Raw genomic sequence first — 21,438 nt, 5'->3', positions numbered from 1 at the left:
CCACAGTTACTTTACTTCTTCCTTTTCCTTGTTTGCTTTGAGACACTCTGTCAGTCCCAAGTAGACTCACAAGCAAAGTATTGATGCTGTTTGTACTTCCACTGGGTATTATTTCACACCAAAGTTGGCACACACAACTGGCATCAACAGCGTTGCCTTAGCAGAAGTAGAGCACCAGAGATAACAACTTCATTTTATTTATATGACATATATAGACAAAATAATGTGCCAATTGTCGAAGTGGCAGAGAGATGTCTGGTTTGTCAGTTCTCACCCTCAGCTTTAGCTAGTGGAACTGCACAAACCAAAACTGAGATGCACTATGTGCTGATTCACCATACGGTAACAGACTACAGGACTTGCACATGAACCTTGCTGAAGCTCGTTAGCTGAATGCTTGTCACATCAGAGCACAACCTTTCAACCCATTTCTGCCCTCAACCAATACTTAAAGGTTGATCATGCATCCAAATTCAACAAGGTAAGACCTGGCACAGATGTAGGGGATGCTGACTCAAAGCAACTCGCAACAGATGGTCCCACTTGGTCTATCTGGAGCCCAAAGTGTTTGTCATTCAGTCGCAGGGCCAGGCATGGGATTCAAAAGGCAGGTGCACTCCCAAGACAGTCTCTATCTCTCCACTGGATGATCCCACAGATGAATCTGGGATGGTTAGCTCAAATTTGAGGTGAACATGGGCCAGCAACAGAAGGGGATCACTACCGCTTTGCAGATTTGCAGACACATTGGAGCCCAAATCTGACAAGCAATTTAACTGTTTAGCAGCACAAAGCTGTGGATAATAATTCACATATTTGAGAACCTACACAAGATCACCTCTTAAATGCACTAAGCTCTGCCATTAATAAAACGGAACCACTACCATTTTAATATCATATTGTACCAATACTACTAAAATCTTACCACATTCATGAGGGAGAGATGTTACTTTCATCCTATTACAGTTGGGTGAAGTGAGATGCAGAGGTGCATGATTTGACCCAGGATATAAATCATATCCGTGTCAGTCACAGACCACAATAGTTCACAGCTTTCAGGTGAGTTTTCAGTGCACTAGATCTTACTGCCTTTCACCAGTGCACCTGATTCAGCACAAATGAATCCAATACTACTTTAAAGGAAAAGTCTTAAATAAATGGCAAACAGCAAACCAAATGGGCAATTAATATTCTCGGACGGATTAAAGGAAAAATCTACATGTACATATTCAAACTATTAAAAAAAAAATCTAAACCAACTGGTAAATGTTTATAGATGTTCAAACTGCTAACAACATGCAAGAGGCTCATCTTTCAAATATCATAGGTCAATAAAAAGGAATATGCGAATTTCCAAATGTTCCTTGCTTGGATGATCCATCACTATGATAACTAATACATACTTAAACTCCTCAATGTTCTCCCTGAAATTAAAACAACCAGATACCAAAGAAAGAGCTTAAATAACCATTATCAATGGATTTCAGATAAAAATCAAGAAATAATTTCAGAAAAATCACCCAACACAATCAAATGAAACAGCTTTGGAAATGGGTCAGGGAAGTGTGAGCTGGCAACCAATTACATTTTGTATGCAGAGGCAGTTCAGCAACAAAAAGTCTCCCCAGATTAAAAGCTTGACAAAGTTGGTCCAAGCTATGCTTCTCACTAATTGATATGGAAAAGGCCTTTGAGAAATAACTTTCTATTTACCAATAGTGTTCACAATAGAGTGGATGTTTGCTCAGAGACATGGTTTGGGTAGAGGCTGCACATTTTCCCTCCTTGTTTTGGGAAATCGGGAGGGGGCTATTAGTGGTCCCCACTGCCTCCCAACCCATGCATCGCACACAAGCAGGGAAGGACACACTCCCCTCCTCAACCCATAACATGTCCCCAAATGACATCACTGGAGGCAGGATTGCTGGGCATCCTTGTGCCAAGTACAGGCTAACAGGAGCTCACAGTGCCTGTAGCATTGTGTTGCCTGTGCAACCAGCACAGCTCACAGCACAGCTGGGGCACTCCTGATGTAGGATATTTTGACATATGTGTTGAGTTAGGCAAGCTGACTACCTCTGTATTAAAGCTTAAGGGAGAAAACAGAAAAAGCCTGGAATGCCTACATAGGTGCCATGGTTTAATGCCAGCCAGCAGCCCAGTCCCACACAGCCACTTGCTTACTCCCTCCCCAGTGGGATGGGGGAAGAGATTCAGCAAAGTAAAAGTGAGAAAAATAGTGGGTTCAAATAAAGACAGTTTAATAGATAAAACAAAAGCCACACAAGAAAAAAGTAAAACAAGGAATTCATTTGCTATTTCCCACTGGCAGCAGGTGTTCAGCCATCTCCAGGAAAGCAGTGTTCCATCACACTTAACAGTGACTTGGGAAGACAAACACCATCCCTCTGAACATCCCCCCATTCCTTCTTCTTCTCCTAGCTTTATATGCTGAGCATGATGTCATATGGTTTGGAATATCCCTCAGGTCATTCAGGGTCAGATGTCCCAGCTGTGTCCCCTCCCAGCTTCTGGTGCACCCCCAGCTTGCTCGCTGGTGGGGTGGTGTGAGTGGAATAAAAAACCTTGACTCTGTGTAAGCACTGCTCAGCAGTAACGAAAACATCTTTGAATCATCAACACTGTTTTCAGCACAAATCCAAGACATAGCCCCATATCAGCTACTACGAAGAAAATTAACTCTATCCCAGCCAAAACCAGCACAATAGGTTTAGTCACCAGCATTTTAAAGGCATTTCAGGTGCTAAACATAGCTAGGAACTTCACTGAGGCTTCTGCAACACTGAAACACTAAATTCCTGTTTATTTCAAGAGACACTAGAAACCATGCCTTTCTTTGTTGTTTGATTTTATCTCATTTTCAACCTATCTTTGTCATTATCAAACTGAGTACCTATCAAATTCTGGCCTTAAAAGTGCTTAAGGCACTTTGTTGTTGTTGTTTGTTTGAAATAGGACTTGGAGGTCCAAGTAATTTAAATGATCTTGTAAGTGTTACTCTGCTCTCAGTAAAGTAAGAGGAGAGTCCTAGAAGACTACAGTATGGAAAAGGAACTCACAATATGGGAAACAAAGGAACACCATAGAGGAATTAACGTGTCGTCTGCATGACAACACTTTACAGGTTTCATGTGTGGAAGTGTGGAAACACTTCCATCTTCCTTTATAAATGGTGTTGTTATGTTAACTTCAGTATGATTCAGAGGTTCCAAAGTAAATTAGGGCACCTCAATGCTACTGACATGCTCCTCTCACTGTACAGTCCAGGTCCTTCAGAAAAATATCAAGCATTACCCAATTCACCACAAAAACATGCAACTTAGGAGCACTGGAAGAGCAGTCTAACTAATTAGTTCAAGGGAGGGCATTTCAAAACAAGGCAATCAAAACATGGGTCAAGGTTAGCACTGAATTCGCACACATGAAATTTGAGAGGAAAAATGCTCTCTGGGCGTCTCTTCCTGTTAATCTTGTTTTGGTGCTGGCCGGCCCAGCTGCCTCGTGTGCTCTACTCTCTCCTGGGCGGAACCCTGCAGTTCTTTGATTTCCTTTCATATTTGCAGCTATGTCATTTCTGGCTGACCCTTCCCAAACCTCAGATGTTTTCCTCTTGGAGCTGCAGGAGCATTATGTATGCTTATCAAGAGACCAGCCTGGAGCTGGGCTAGCCTTAGGATTTTCAGGGCACTTAGCAAATCTTTGACAATTCTGAGAGGTTGGGGAAACCAGGAGGAAAGATGGGAGCTGTTTCCCTGATAACTTTAGCCTTTATTTTGCTTTCCCCCAACATGCACCCAGAAATACAACACCACATATTTTTCTGGCTGTAGAGCCATTACTGGATAATAGGACAGCTGCTTACAGACATCAGTTACTGGAAATCGTGTACAAAATTGTCCTGTCTCCACTTCCTGCTCCTCTCTCCTCCTCCACACAGAGTCTCTTCTAAAAAGAGCACAAATTACTATCATTAAAGATGAAGCCTGTGGGTTGTTAAATTTTGGCTGCTTTAGAAATCAGACAGACCAAGTCAGCTCAGTCCAACTTAAACTACAGAATCACAAGAGATGGCCAGACCACCATGGACTTTCACAGAGAGAAGCCCAAGCCACACATCTGTGCTACAGTTTGAAACCTCAGTGTTTCATTTTGGGCTGCTCAGATATAGACTACATGATTTAGCCTCTTATCCCACACAAAATTTGACTCCTATATGGGTATTGTATTGGTGGGTTTATGGGAGCTATCTGGATACTTTTTGGTTACTGAGCAAGAAACCTCTGTTAATTAGTATTCCCACAGGATGTTTCTTATCATTCCTGATTCCCAGCACATCAGAAGTACCATCTTAGCAGCTACTCCTTAAGCACTGCAGCAACTCACTCTGCTTGTGCCTGTGCATGACTGGCCAACAGTACCACACAAAAATCTCAACTGGAAACACTATGCACACCAGAAGACAGGTCACGCACAGACCCTATAAATGCCACCCATAAAAGCCTAGAGCACAACTCGTTTAATAAAAATGAATGCCCTTTGTTAATGTTACTAAAGCTTACTCATTTAAACACGGCATCATACATATTGCACTCAGAAGCCTATCAATACAATGCAAACCCACCAATTTTAGGTGGTAGCTTCTTTGAAGGGGCTGGAGCAACATAAATTAGTCCTAAACGTCTTGGACTTTCTGAGGATAAATATTTCCATGAACAAATGAAGAAAACAGACTCCCAAGGCCACTCATAAATTCTGGCACAGAAAGGCATGTGCTTCCATTGAGTACATTTCAGAACAGTATTTCCTGAGGCATTTCTGAATGGTATTGACTTACATGCAAAAGTTTATGTCTGGAGCCATGCAAAAGGACCGGACAACAAAGGTGAAAGAACAATGCATCAAGAAACAAACGTAGACCTTTTTTCTTCAAGTTAATTAAAAGAAACAAGGTCTCATTCCCTTTGTTTGACATCAGTAGGATACCATCCACTGCTCAGGAGTTAATCCTGATTTACTGCAGCAAATCAGAGTGATACACGCTCAGCATATGAGCCATGCTAAGTTGCACTCAGACAGAAGCTTCAGCACAATGCTCCCCACATCTGCAACAAACTCAGATCAAATTTTAGTAATCACCTACCTCTTTTCAATCCATTATGTTGACCATTAAGATAATCATATGAATTTGTAAGTCTGAGATGGGGAAGCCATGTGAGCCTCCATGGTTGTGTTTCTATGGAAACAATTCCCCTAGCATCTTCAGTCCACATTCGGTATTCTTGTCTCACTGTTCATCTCATTCACACACTCAAAATCCCTGTTTTCCAAACACTGGTTTCAGGAGGGCTATATTTTCTTCCTTTTTCTATTCATCCATTGAGCTGGATATCACAGGGACGATGAGGTGTCTGGCAGGTCCCTGTGCGCCATTCCTGACCCACAGAAATCAGGATGAGGGCAACAGGGCAGCACAGCCTCCACAGACCCTTTTAGCACTTTTGCTTTTCTGGTGCAACTGGAAAGACTGAAAATTAGTCCTTAATTATGTTTTAGAGGTTTGGCCGCTTTCATCCCACAGTGAAGATCATACAGGAATGACAATGGAAACTGCTATCTATAGCAACTTCTATCCAGAAGCGACTGCACTCCCACCTCCTTTCTCTGCTCTGTGGCAGCTTCACCCATCTCCTAAAAGTAATCACGTATGGGAAAGATGGCAGCTTATGAATCCACGCGCAGCCAAGCCACACCACACTTCAGCCCTGGGACAGAACGACTCCTTACTCAGCTGGAACAAGGAGCATGCAAGGGAGCTAGAAATTAATTTCTCAGTTAATATTTGGCTCTAATGATTCAATTAACGCTCCATCCTTATGAAGAGTACCACATCCCAGGCAACTGGGCCTCCATCACTTCCCTTCTGAGAGTACTTCGCAGTACAATGGGCTTCACACTTAGTTCTCCTAAGTCAGCCCGTTTGTAATTGCTCCGTCTCACTGGAATTCAATCCCCATGGACCACCAGGAACAATTCATTCCTTGTGTCTGCTAGAGTGCCCACCATCTCGATCAACTCAGCAAGGACAGAACTAAGGGTTTTTTAAGGCTGAAAACATCAGCTGCTATACCCTACTCCAACTAGCTACACTCACTAACTGGAATATTTATAGACTGCTCCTCTTTGCAAATTTGCACAGGAGGAGACTTGTCACATACATCCAGTAGCGGATTGTACCTGCAGCTTCTCAGTACATCTCAGGGCAACATCCCTCCATTTTCTGGGTCTATGTCAGGCTTCTCTGCACTGGCTTAAAAGCTCTCTGTATTTCTGCAAGAGCATGTGAAGAAAAAAGTAATAAAAGTGTCCTTTCCATCCATCCTTTTGCCAATATTCAGCTGAAGCATTAAACAAAATTATTAACCTTCTAGTACCAGCTCTGCTTATTAGCACTCTTGCCCCAGAACCGGCATCAGCAAAGGCAGGGGTGCTACAGAGGGAAGATGGCCAAATCTCTTCTGCATTCAACCACTCTGTATTCTGAATATACCAGGAATTAACTTGCAGGAGTTTAAACACCAGTTGCCTCCCTAAACTACTGGTTCCACTCCTGCGTTGCCAGTTTTAAAAAAGCACAAGGGCCACGTTTTTAGACAGTGTAATTTGGCACAAATCCCTTAGCTCTGTTGTTTTCACTGGAACTGTGGTAAGTTACACCAGGTCAGGATATAGCTCTAAAAAGATTTTGCTTTAAAACAAACACATAAACAAGAACAGGTTTAGACAAGACTGGGGATTTTGAAGCTGCACTTCTGTCTCCAGAAAATTCCAATGGCTTGCAGTAGTCTTTGCTCCACGAAGCCACAAATTTGTAACGCCTTTAATCTTTCCATGTAAGTCTGTTCCTCTACTCCCGTAATCGCTTTTGTTGCTCTTCTCTGAATTCTGTCCAATTTACCACACAGTACAGACTACATTACATCTGAAAGGCCAGAAGTATGGTGTACAGAAGCTCATTTTCAAATTCTATGACCTCAGTTCTTGGGAGGATTTCAGAGACCAGACACCACGCTATAAATGAGGAATGTGTGCCCATATAGCTAGGTAATTTAAATGCATTTTCTGTGAATAAATCTACTCAGTACTTTCTTGATCTGCACAATCTTCTGCCATAGGGGCGTAACGTAAAAATACTTCAAAGGCTCTAACAAATTCCCTCAAGATGTGATCTTCACCATTTCAAAAGCTGAAAGACATAGACAAGGTATAAAGCCATCATGATATATTTTCAAGGTAACACTCTTCTGCAACTCCTGTTCACCCATTTCTTGAAAGTGAAATTGTCACTTCTCTCTCTATATATATCCTTTTAACTTATTGACTTTCTCACGAGCAATGCAAAGATGAAGTGAATTTGACTTTTGGTTAGGGTTTACTATACCCTCATTATCTTTAAATGAAGCACAGCAATGCTTCCTTCCTTCAAATACCTCCTAGACAGTTCCAAATGGAAATCCTCTAGCCACAGACCCTCACCACTTCCCTTGCCTCTTGCAGCACCAAGAAAGTCTAGATTTGGATTCAAGTTTCAGCCCTGATCTTTCTCCCCTTGTTGGGCTGAAACAAGACCCTGCATAGCAACAATCTTGTGAAAGATTATTTTTCTCTTACACCTCAGTCCCATCTCTGATATTAATTATACAGTTTGAGCTTTAAGCCAAAAGGTATTTTGGAACCGGTGCTCTTGGCTGAAACCAAGATTCCTCATATCCTCCAAATAGTTTCATAACAAATTCTCCTAGACTGTGGCATATTTAATGAGAATGCAGATGATCAATTGCAGCCTGCCTTGCACGGTTAACTCAATCAACAAACTGCTAATGACTCCAGCATGTTACAGCTTTTTTGGCTAATGAGAACCGTATTGACCAGATTTTTCCCTTTCTCCCAGGATCAAACGCCAATACGGAATGAGTTCTGCTACAACTGTAACATTAGCCTGCAAGGAAAATGCTGACCAGCAATAGCATGGCACAGCCTGCATGTCATTAGGGAGAGAAAGATCTCCCAGGCCTGTAAGACAGCCTTTCCTAACCCTTCCAAGTGTCTTGTCTGGTGAAACCAAAGCCCTGAGAAACAGAGCTACAGCGCGAGCATGGAGCTTCCACCTTGGTGCATAGCATTGAGTCAGAAAAGCCTTTTGTCCCTGGCATGCTGGCTGCACTGCAGTTGTCCCGCCTCTCCTCCTCTTCCTCCCCATTGCGTTCTGCTGCCATTGTGCAGCAGAATAATCTGTAGCAGGTGATTAGTAAATACACTCTGCTTCCTCTTTCTTTCGCTTTTGTGCTGCCTGCTGCTCCACTTTACCATCACCTCCATTTCTTCTTCCGTCCTTCAAACAGAAGTCAATTGACCATTTTCTGTATGGAAATCTAACACCTGACCATGCTCTTAAGTGAAGAGCAGTATTTATGGTGGAGTCTGAGGACTGAGCTGGGAAACAGTTTGTTGGGTGTTATCTTGCCTGTTATCAACCAGTGTTAAACAAAGATTTGCTTCCATGGAAAGAATTCCCGTGACTTCAGTCATCTTTGGACTAGGCCTTTATTTCCTTACAAAATAACCTCTAGTTTCTGGTATGGTTTGATTTCTAAAATGACCAATTTCTAAAATAGACTTTCTTTTCTGTACCCTGGAGAAAACACTGCAGCCTGACCAATTTCTCTCCATGAAGAGAGCCTGGTTCCAATTTTGTCTACACCATCACTTTGCTGGGTGTTAAGTCACTTTATTTTCCCAGTCCTTCACTTCCCTCTGTCAAACAGGAATAACACAGAATGCTTTGTCCTTGAGGAAGTAAAACTGCTACAGAAAAGAACCCCCAAGTATTATTTTGCTTTTGATCAGCTTCATACTGCACCACCTGAGAGCCACACCCTGCCATCCCTAGCTGCAGCCAAACCAAAGAAAAAGTATAACTACAATGGGTAAAAAAGGAGCAAGAGAAGGAGTAATTAGGACTTGTGAATCAACTGGAAAGCATCAATTCTCCAAAGCTTCTTTTCAGACTAAGCTAATTTGTTAGTATCATTTTGAACAAAAATAATAGAGAATGCACACAGTTCATCAATAAGGATTGTGCTCCTTCCTCTTTAAGAGGTGCTTCTATGCAACTCTCTCCACTTTAAAAGGCTTAAATATTAAATATCATTCAGCTGAGTCATCATGGGGGTCCACACTTGACTTCATTCCTCTCTTAACAATGTCCTCAGGCCAGCTGCCAGGAATTCAGACACTTAATAACTTCCCTGGGCTGAGAACTCTTCACCTCGGGCATGCTCTTCTCTTATCTACAGTGGGAAATGTTCCTGTTCATTTCATGGTCTGCTCTGACCACAGCACTCCTTGCTCCACTGACTATCTCCTGCATTGTTCTTCAGGTTCAAACTTCCCAGCCTCACCTGCAGGTCCACCACACCCTACCCTTTTTCTGTTAGCTTCCAGCTCCCTCTTAATTTACCCTTAGCTTTCACCCTACAACATTAAAACCCCTTGTCCCTTGTTCCTAACTTGACTTCCCTGTCTTCTGTGCCACCATCCCCTCCCTTGCAAAGGCTGAGCCACAGAGCTCTATGACTGCTATGGTGACCAGTTCTGTTAAAGGATCTCTTGCTCAGCCTTGCATTTTTAATGCTGAAGGGCCTGGTTTCAAAGCCACGTTTCCAACAGCATGCCCATATTCATTCAGCTTTGGAAGAGCAGTTCCAGTAACTTGTGAGCAGAAACTGGAGCTCCATGTTCACAAGCAGGTTACTCTTCCCTGCTCTTCCCTTAGAGCATGCTGGGAGGTCCTGCAAACACTGATCATTATTTCTCTCCTCCAAACACTTCACACACCTTTCCATCCTCCTTTTTTCTCCAAAGGACACAAGCTAGCTAGCTAGAAACCAGGCTAGCCGCCAGAAATGTGCTTTCACTGTTTTAATCTCCTTCCTCCCCTTGCCCTGTACAAAAGAAATTCCAAAGAAAAAATCAGAATTGGGTCCAAGTCTGTGTGATTTAAGCCCATTCTTGTCCACTGGTAGCAGATAGGAGATGTTCCCTACCAGCAAGGTTTAAGAAATGTCCAAGTCACTCTAGGCGCTTTAATCTCCTGGGCATCAAAAATCCAGTTCTTGAAATACATGACTGGCAACTTCTGGATTTGGCTGCAGTCTAAACTAAATTAGTTATGGTATATATAACTTTGCCACTGCTCTTGGTTTTCCTTTGTAAATGGAACAGGGCATTAGCACAGCCACTTTTTGTACTACAGGACTCCTTACTCAGACTGCTTTTAAGTTCACTAAGTTCCAGCTTCAGGAAGAAAATGGTAGCATTTGATTTATTGGTACAGGGGAAGAAGAATGAAGTAAACAATAAATCTAGTAGCAGCGGTGCTACTCAAGCTCACTGCAAGCCAGTCCCGAGGAGTACCCAGATTCCAGTCCAAGATTAGCATATCTATCTGATACACAGGGCAAGTCCTTCCCTTGCTCTGTGTCTCAGTTTCCCTGCTCATAATCAGATCATGCTAACTGTGAAGCTGAATTCCATTATATTTGACAGAAATATAAAAATATACAATCATGTACTCACAAGCAAATCCATGGAGACAGTGTTATCAAGCAACATCTATATAAAGTATATCTCTAGGATACACACAAAAGAACCAAAGTGAAGGCATTAGAATAATCCTGCAGTTATGACACTGTCTTAACCCTTGAGGTATTTTGTCCTGTTAGTGGCTCTGCCACAGTCTCCCTGTGTGAGTCTGGGCAAAACATCAAATCTTTCTCCATCTGTACAACAGAAAAGCAGTCCATCCTTTCTTGTTTTCTTTTTCCTCTCAGGGCTACTGGCATTACAAGCTCTTATAGCCGGAAAGTGACTCCTGGATATGTTGGCAAAACTGATCTGACAGAGCCCCAGATTCAACTGCTGCACTACCAATAAAAATAATGGGTCACCAATGTGTGCAATACTGGATAGATCCAGGCTCGGTGGCAGAAAAGAAGGAAACTGCTTACCTAGAATGGATTATTTGTGACTTCTGAAGCAAATATGAGAAAATTTTAATGAATTTTCTGCCCCCTCCCCCACTTTTTTTTTTGCCTTCAAACAGTGCAGAGCAATGACTAGAAGGTTCTCTGGACAAATCAAATGAAACTAACACCCAACAAATGACCTTTCCTCAGTGTCTTATAAGTACCTGTCAACTTCATGAGTGCCACCACAATTGAATGGAGAGATTTAAAGCCAGACTATTCATTAGAGAGCAAACTATTATTCTAGAGACTTAAATGACTTGGCTAGTGGCCAGCCTTCCTTACTGTTAGGTACCACTAGTAAAATGGAAAGTGGCTGCTATTTGGTTTGCACAAAAGCATAAAAGAGAAAAAAGTCTTTCAAGAGGAACAAGAACCAGGCATTTCAACTGATGATGGTCTGACATCCTCACAAGATGGCATGAAGGGTAAACAGATATACAGCATAATCAGGGAACAAGCAGAAGTCTGTAAACACCAGAGATAGCCTCTGTTTCATGGCATCACTAACAATCAACCAACTAAGTACGCTATAATGAATGCATTAATAAAACAAAGAGGCTAGGAGGGTGTCTCAATAACTACAATTTTCTTTTATGCAGTAGATACTACTGACTTGCCATATGAGGTTCTGAATTAAAAGCCAAATTATTATCTTCTCTGATATAGCTCACATTTGCATTAAATGCTAATATTTCAAAGTAGGAGTTACAAACCTCACCATTAATCATCTGTTTTGTATCAAGTGATATGTCACCTTTATCTCCCTAGAGCCCTTTCCTCAGTACAACCTTACTTCTCAAGTTCCCTTTCTAAAACCGCTCTTTATGATGACTAGGAGGAAAGTAAAGGGGACTAACACGAGCTCTGTTATACAACATTGCACGTGTCTGCACAGTAGTACAGCCAGGAACAGCAACTCAGCTAGCAGCAAGCAAGCCAGCCTCTGAACAAGAAGAGCACAGCTGTACTGGCTCTTCATTATTCCCAAGTAATGCCGTTAGTATACCCACACTATATTGAAAGGGAGCTGTTATTATTCTGTTAGTACACAAGAAACAACCTACAGGAGCATAAGAATTGAAAGTCTACTATGCAGAATGGACAGAAAAATTGGGGCAGCAAGAGTAAGAAGCCTCACACCTCACCTTTTTCCAGTTCCATGCTTTGCCCCTTCCTCATGTTTAGAGCAGCTAGAAAGCCTTGAGATGGTGACACTGAATGTTGCTTACCATAATGAGAAACCCTAAGTTTGTTCTGGGTTACTCTAATCTGCTAATACAACAGAATCTTACAGGTTTACTTTCTTTAGCCTCACTGTGAAGCAATTAAACACAGCAATTAAAACTCTCTGCAAGTCACTTTTCTATCAAAAAGTATCAAGCTACTTGGACAGACATTTGTCTTCTAGTGCTTCTAGTGCACAACAGTGGGACATAATTTTCTTTTTGATTAAAGCTGTCTCTAATACTTGCTAACAGCCCTCGGTGAAATATTTTAACACAACACAGTCTCCATAACTTCTGACAAATAGCTGTCTAAGATTTACCCTGCTATGGCTCAAGAAGTCGAAAGACCGTCATACTGGGCAAGAAGATGAAAAGTTCTCTCAGAAAGAGAACATTTATACAAGCTAATCTCTCTATGACACTGGTGCTTGTGATGATGGTCAACTTGATCAGGTCCTGTGACTAATGTAGAGAAACAGTATGCAAAATCCTCAGCCAGTTGGATGACTCTGAAGCTCCATGTCTTCTAGAAAGTTCTCCTGGGTGAAAGAAGCTCCTTTTGCAGATTGCAAGGTTTGAAAGTTGAAGGAGATCCCATTACTTCATCACTATAGCTCTCCAAAGACCTTATCCAGACCCTCAGTATGATCACTACACAAATCTGCTAAAATATGTCTAAGACGTTCTTGCTATTACACATACGAGTAGCTCAATGTGCATTAAAACACAAATACAGAGTTGCCTACCTTTCCATACCCCTTTTCTTTGCCAGTGACACACAAACTGCTGTAAGGCAGCTAGATTTTTCTGCTGCCCTTCTTCTCTTCCCCACACTGCAAGATTTTGCAGATCACAAAGCAAAGAGCACTTTCCATGCTCTGTTCCTAATGTCTTTGAGATGCGTGTGCTTCACGTCCTGCCCTCCACATTTAAAGTGGCTGACTTTCCTGCATTTGGGTTGTGTCACCTCAGGATAGGTATTTTTCAGTTCAGTTAGCTGGGCACGAGGCACTTAGGTTTAAGGTCTCTGACAGATGCCATCTTCCCATTTGTTTTCCAAGAGGTGTCTACTACACTCCTGCCACTCTTATTTACTCATCAGTCCATTTGAAAACTTACTATTCTTCAGCACTTTAGCGGAAGCTCATGGTTACTTGTGGCTTTCAAAACGGAAGGGTGCATTTCAGATGACACACAGTAAAACAGCCTGACCATGTGTAAAAATAAGATTATACCATAAAGCCCATGTTCCAAGTAGTCCAGCTTTGCCACAGATAAGGCAGTTGGAGGAGGCTTGGGATGCAAATTGAGCACTTTTTCTTCAAAAACTACCTAGCTGCTGAAGGTACAAAAGACAGAGTTTTAGGATAAGCTGTACAGTGCAATTTGTTTTCCATCAAACTGTGCTTATGATGACTTAGCTGAGTGGACCCAGAATCTGTTACAGTAAAACAGGTCAAAGTGGATATGGAAAATTATATTTCCATTCTTAAAAGGCAGAAAAACCATTTTTCATCTTTTCTGACTGGATACAGTTGAAGAAGATTACAGCTGGTATGATTACTTTCAGCAGCCTCCTGTTTGACCTATAATTCTGTAAAGGTGCAACTAACCCTTCATATATTGACTGTCAAGGATTTTCCCCTACATGCTTTTTGTTCTTTTCAGCCTATTTTATATGGAAAATTTGTCATATTATAGTTCTTCATATGAAGATTCCTTGGCTTATTTCATGATCAGACAGAACAAATTGAACTAGAGTATAACCACAGTTCAAAACTATGTCTGGTCATCTTACCTGCCCAAAAGAGTGCACCTTCGAAACAGAAAAGGTAAGGAAAGGACAAAAAAGGAAAGATCACGTCTCTTCCTTGTGTCCAGACAGCTGAGAGAGCACTTCAGTGGCCTGTTTGTGGAAAGATGTCAAACAGCAGTAACTCTGAAGGACTGCAACACACGTTCCCCACTTCCAAAAATGAAACCATACTGTAGACACACAAACGGGGAGGCAGCAAATCCATCTGCCTGATCTGTCCTCCAACAGAAGACAGCACTGCTTTTTGAGCTACCACAACATGTCACACAACAGTACCACATTATAGAGCTGTTGCCTTTGCACATGGACTTTGAAACTGAGGGAAACATTTGTGCAGAAGCCCAACCTAGTGTGAATGTGTTGACAAAGCTCAGAGGAAACAGCTATCCCGCACAGAGACTTTCTGCTCACTCTGAAACAAAGAGGGAGGGAAAAAAAAAATGCAGAGTCTGAAAACTGTTTCCCAATACTGCTGCTTTGTGTAACTCTAGTAGCTTTCAGAGAAGTATCTGTAAGCACAGAAAGGTAAATTAACTCTCTCATGTCTGTAATAGAAGTAAGAATATATGAAGTCCAACATTATCCTGGCACACCACACCCAGACGCAGCCTGTGCTTTGGGGAGTCCCTAAAGTAGGGATTGCTAAGCGTGGGGAGGACACACAAACCCCACTTCTACACTCTTCCCTGAAGCACATGTTGCTCACTGCTGCCAGCGACAAGGCACAAGGCAAGAACCCAGTGTAACAGTCCTTACCTTCTTGCTGCTAACACCCCTGCAATGTGGAGCAGCTGCACATCACATCCTGATGTGCCACAAATAGCAAAACTGGATAGTCGTACTTAAAGTGAAGGGAAGCTCTCCAAGCATCTGAGCTGTGCCAGGTCCCTGCTTTCTCCATCACCAGGGAAAAATCCCTCACTTTCCTCAAAAGGCCGTTGTTCACATGCATGTTCACATGTTCACAACCTCAGCTTGGCCAGCTCACCAGAGCTGACGGGAGCTCAAGACCACATGGTAGACACAGGGATTGCCTTGTGATTTTTGGTGGCTTGCTGTTGATGACAGACATCTTAGCATATGATGAAAAAGTGAGGTTAATGCAGCTGAGCACTGAATAGGACCTGTGCAACTCCTTACTTGCCACTTTAACTTTCTGTTTACTTTTTAATTTAATGTATTCTTTTGATCTCTCTTTCTCTCCTTTCTTTCGTCTCCCTCAGTTTGCTGACACAGTAGAAGCATGACAAGCACAGACAAGCTAACCTACTTTTTTCTTTTTCTATTCTACATGTTAACGCTTCCTCTCTTCTACCTAGCATATGAAAGCATATTGCAGGTATCATTATAATGATACTTCCAATCCCCCTGTGAAGTAATTCCCCCCAGTGACAGGTGAAGAAACTGAGACACACGGCGCTCTTAAATTACTTGCTCCTCAAGCTTACAGAGGAAGCTAGCAACACAAATGGAAACAAAACCCAACAGACTTCTGTTTTTCTTGGTCCCAATCTGTATAAAATTACTATACCTCCACCAATTCAAGGTCTGTCAAATACATCTGTTTCTAAATACATTAGTAATAGCAAAACTTTAGACATCAAATACACAGACTTACACATTTCTGTGACCTAATTGCAGCCAAGGAACACTGATTGCCATGCCCTGTGTGCCTTCAGTCTGCACTGCTGCCCGTTAGGCCTGGTGCTAGGGGTCCATGCTGTCTTTGATGCTCAAGGTATGTGTTAATGGGAAGGGGCTACAGCTTACCTGCTTTCTGTGGCCCAAAGCCTGTACAGTGCATGGAACAGAGTTTGTTTACATGTTAAGCCACATAAAGTGCTCTATTTTTTTACTTTTAGCCTGAGCTTTCCAACACTCTGGACTTGGTTCCCTGTGCCTGCTCACATTTGGGAGTTTCAGCTGGACTTGGACAGGTTCAAACTCACACCTAACTGGATTTCATCGTAACCATGGATATCGCTCAGCCAAGGTGTTTTTCCTCTATGTATGGAATAATTCAGTGCTACGCCATGAGCTCGATTTTACAGAGATTAGATTTCCAGTTATGATACTGACTAAAATTCAATATCCATCACTCCCTCCAGAGTACTGAATAATCTTCAGCATTTACAAACCTGAACTTTCAAAAGCAAGTACAGCTTTAAAATTAGTCTAAAATTACTTGAATTCAGATATTGACACCTTTGGGATTAATATTCTCAAAGATGTTCTCTGCAACAAATCGAGCCTTTTTATTTTATGAAAGCTGAAATTAGCACATTATCCTGGAGCTCAGTCTTAAAGGGAAAAAATCCAACTACTACAATAAGTGATTGATAAAATAAAAAGTGGACTTTGGACAAAGCATAGAACATCTGCACCAGAGCACACAAAAAAATTAAACCATATTATTTTTTGAGGTAAGTTAATGGAGCACCATTTAAATCCCTACATAGACTTTCTACTTCACAATCAAAGTGGCTTTATAGGTTTCTCTAACTTTACTTTGGAAGCGAATCAAGTTTAAAAGTAAAAGAAATCACTTTCACCAGGAACAAGAGTGACCACAAAGGGGTTCAGTGCCGTTAAACTAATGCATTTTATGTATGCATCATTAGTTTAATACGAATTAACTTCTGACTATTCCAGTGTAGATAAGCCCACATTTCTTTACATCTAAATGCATAATAATACTCCCTTTGTCTTGTCAGTTTGAACAGTGAATTGCTCTCTGGAGCAATTATACTGAATGCACAAGACATACTACACTTAGGCCAGGATGTCTTGGGATTCAGATGCATACATCTCCTGCAAGTAAGCAGTAAGGAGCTTCTTTGGACTACTCTTGTGAGTCAAGTTACTCACACACGTACCTGCAGCATCGGATACAAAGGAAAACCTCAAGCCACCTAGCACCACAAGCAGCACTTTCTCACGTATGCACTACTTACACCCAAAAGTTTCATCTACAGTGTCTCACCCCAGAACACCAGGGTGAATCTATGCATGTGTTTTTCAGTTCTAATCTTTAATTATCTTGAACACAGCAATATTCACACCACTCTAGAAAGAAATCAATGCTCCCTGTGCTCTGAACTATAAATGCATCTATTCCATAATCAGCTTAACAGAACAGACATATGGGATTGTACATCTGGGAAGCATATGAGAGGCCTTCTCATATATAAAATTATTTTGCAAAGCATCTTTCTCAGACCCAGCTTTATGTATTTTTCCTTCATTTCCACACTGGAAAATTTGATTGATGTTTTTGGTTTATAAGATACTAAAAAATAACCACCTAGTTGCATGACTGGAATGCTTTTCACTCCTAAAGTCTCCCACTACAGCTTATACATCTTATCTGCAGTATTTCTTTGACATACTAGTACTCTCTGTTTCTGCCATTAGCCCTGTGACTCATTTCTCCCATCACTGACATCAGGCTATCTCTGGGGACAAACTGGGCACACAAGTACCTTTCTAGGCTAGACAGTAAAGGATGAAAAATCACAGGACTTCTAGAAGACAAGGACGCAGACATGAAGTGAACAGAAAATGGATTCAGACGTTTTCAGTTCTGATGGCTCTGAGGGGTTTCTAAAACCAAAGGAGGAGAATTCCTACTGCAGGGCAGCTCCTCAGGAAGGCACTGCCACTGCCAGTGACTCAGAAGACAGCAAGCACATTCCTGCACAAAACACAGAGCCGCAAGCAGAGCTGCAGCGCTGCCTGGTGCTAGACTCCAAAATGATGGTGGCCCATCACAGGCTCATAGCAAACCAAAATTCCAGTCATCTTCCCACCTAAGATCTGATTTTCCTTTCATTCCTTCATTGGCAACAAAACAATGTAGAACAGCACCCTGGGCAATCCTTCAACTGCAAACTGTCAGTAACACCATTTCACTTTTGCCACCTCCTGCCTGCCATGTCTTTAGGGTCATGGACTCTTACTCAGTACGTACAGCATTTAACACAATGAGGGGTTAAAACTAATTTGAGGGTATTAGGCATTCTAATTATTATATTTTTGTTTTTTAATTTCCAAATCTGCCCAGCTGGTGCCATCCGACATGGCAGGGTGAAAATAATGATGCTAAGATAAAATTGAGCCTCAAATGAAGCCAGACTTGTCCACAGCAGAAACCTTCATCCTGTCCCACGACACCCTCTGCAGTAAGAACTGAAGACCTCTGCCAAAACATGAGTTTCATGGAGGGACAGGCACACACAAGTAACCAAGATGTGCACATTGATTTGTACCTGAAGCACAAAAGCATTTTGATGGTGGCGACACAAGAGTGGAAGAAATGTTGAAATCTTAAGGTTTCCCTCCAAGCTGTAAACTACTCAATATTTTACTATTCAGTTAAAAATGCAGCCCTCGTGGAAAAATTGGGGAAATCACATTTTGGTCAACTCTTCTCCAGTAATCTGCTACCAAAAAAAAGAGGTGGGTTCTAGCGAGAATTAGTCTCTGAATCTCTTACTAGTGAGAGATAAACCAAACCCCAAGGTGTTGTGCTAAATCGGAAGGGTGGCTGCTACCATGTTTCAGTTAAGCATTTGCATTTCTCCTCCTCTCTTTCAGGTTTTCCTTCGAGACCCAAGAAATCATTTACATGAGCACAGGGTCTTTTCTGTGCTGGATCTGCCTTTCTTTTCTTCCTCCCTCTGTTTTGGGAGAGTGGCAATACTATGAAAAGACTGGGTCTTGTTTTATTTTATTGCTATTAGGAGCCAAGGAAAAACAGTGAGACCTGTAAACGCAAGGATGCCAAGATACAAGGAGACTACATGCTTGACTGCCCAGCTCTGGCTGCTTTGTTTTATGAGTAATACCCAATATGCTGTCAGAGTCATATATATGTTTGCCATAACACAGGAAGTGGAGGTACAAAAAGATAACACTTTATACCAATGGACCATTTCATTTCCCATGCCAGCGCATCCCTTTTCCCCTTGCAGAAACCATACACCTTCTTTTTATTCACATTTCTCCTCTGAACTAATACCTCCTGTTCCACTTTTCCTCTCTACAGCAGTAGGTGCTACAGAAATGTTTCCAACTGATTCACTGCAGAGAACATTGCGGGGAAGAAAACCAAATGTTTATGGCTGTGCAACATGGAGCCACTTGGAACTCAAATCACATGGCAAATAACAAGATTTAACTATAAATTTTGAATTCAGGCCAAAGCAGTTGAAGTTTCACTAAATTCAGTAATCCCAGGATAATTTAGTGCTTTCTGTGGCAGCGGCTCCCAGCAAATCACCTGGAAATCTCATATACTTCAACTCCACAGCACTCTGCATTCCTCTGAAGCTTGACCTTCCCAGCTGGCCTCATGCCCTGACCCAGAGCAGTAACCCTGGGCCAGGTACTCCTGGGTCAACTGTTCTGAAGTATGAGCCCTAAATTTCCAGGGAAGGCAGTAACTTTGCTTTATGTGCCGCTCGTGTTTTGACAGAGCTCCTTAAAGAGCTGCCTCTCCTCTGCTGGAGAACTCCATGAACTCCAAACTGAACAGCAAACTTCAGTCTGAATTGCAGTCCAACCAGTCAGTCCAGGAAATCATTCAGTATCATCATCATCTTGGAGATTCAGTGTTCACTACTGTGTGCCTCCAGTTTCAGAGGACTGAGTGGCTACTGATCAAAAACCTAAGTAAGCTGAGAGGAGGGGGTCCATAGAACACTATCCCAGTGCTTGCATACAGCCCAGGAAAATGGTACCAGTCCAACCAAGTTTTCCAACAAAGTTCACCACAACCCACTGCAGCACACAATGCTCGGCCCTTCCAGGGGGAAACTTGGAAGCAACATGTTTGCCCTAGAGCAATCCTATGCTTTTGATGAACTGCATGAGGCAGGAGGGAAAGACCTCAGCTACACCAGCAGGTCATGACAGCAAAACCCACTTGTTTCAATAGAATAACGAAAAGGGCCAGGTGCTTAAGCTCAGTACTTGCAGAGTTTAAGCGTCAGTGCTTACAAATCATTTAAGCTTCACACATTATTGTTGTTTATAAAAACTGAAAAGAAAAGAATATGTAATACAATGTAAAATAAAATAAAATTTAAAAATCCGTAACAATCCCCACCACTATGGTCCAAAATGAGTTTCAGCACAAAACCAAAGTCTTTGTCCGTCCACATTCCACAAAGCAACTTTCAATAGATTAAAGCAACAGCATTCAGATCCAAGACACTTCTAGGCCATCAAGGTGAGACTTTTCATTCAGGCTTATAAACTAGGATGTCACTGTAAATGGCTTAGAAGCCTAGCAACATTTTAATATACATGCCAGTATGCATGACCAAAGGGATTACCCTAGAATGGCTCACCTGATTAGTTATACAAATGCCTTTTTTTTTCTTTACTTTTAATCCAAGACCATGCAGAATGGCAAATGGGAGAATGGAGCGGAGTACGACTGGAATGTCTGAAGGCTACAGACTTGGGATTTATATTCCATGTTGAATTCATTGTTCTCTCTCCTATCCCTGCTGCCCTCTAAAATATGCTGCAGCCATGACAGAAATAAATTAGCCTGAGGTACAGGTCACACCTTCAAGGGCAGTAAGCATTCTGGGTAAAATCAATAGAGAAGATCGGAGTCTCTAACAGCTGAAGCAGAAAGAATGACGCATTGATAGCTTTACATATACTCAAACAAAGGCACTTTGGAGAAACCCTTGTCCCTGCTGCCCTGTAAACACAAAGCTCATTTTTTCAAGCACCTGAAGCCGAACAGCAACAGAGGCAATTCAGAAAGGCACCCATTTCTTGGGAGAATTTGCATATCGATGCAGAAAATTCTGTTTGTTTGCATCTCTGCTCAGGAAGGACATCCAGATGTTGAATTTGCACCCAGGTTGAAACTCCCACAGACTGGACAGAGACAGGAATCTGCACTGAACTTCAGCTTAAATTTTGTAGCACTCTCTAGCCTCTCAAATAGCAGAAACTGAAGCCTCAAACAAAAAAAAATCCCGTGAACTTTGGTGAACACACAAATGAGTCCAGGAGGCACCAACAGACACTAATACTATGGGTTGCATTCAGTATTTCCACTTGTGATTTTAAAGCAATGGATAATATATTCAAAATCATTTACATCTACTGAGAACCTTAAACTCAGGCATCAGTATTTATGAATCACACTTCCTCTGAAATGAGGTGATACAAGATTTATAAGGATATGGGAAATATGAAGATTCATGCAGAAGTCTGGTGGTTTTTACTAACACCTCTATGGTGACTTAAGTATTAACTCTCA

General features: G+C 41.9%; 1 long non-coding RNA gene across 4 annotated transcripts in view; it reads right to left on the bottom strand.

Moving 5' to 3' along the window:
• The window catches only part of LOC119158295, a 152,755-nt gene that overhangs the window by 126,619 nt on the left and 4,698 nt on the right, over positions 1 to 21,438 (bottom strand). The gene's annotated exons all lie outside the window — the stretch shown is intronic.

This window comes from Falco rusticolus, chromosome 16 (assembly GCF_015220075.1).
Source record: "Falco rusticolus isolate bFalRus1 chromosome 16, bFalRus1.pri, whole genome shotgun sequence".
In the NCBI taxonomy this organism is placed as follows: Eukaryota; Metazoa; Chordata; class Aves; order Falconiformes; family Falconidae; genus Falco; species Falco rusticolus.
The sequence above is the reverse complement of the archived record's forward strand: the minus strand, read 5'-3'. Positions and strand labels throughout refer to the sequence as shown.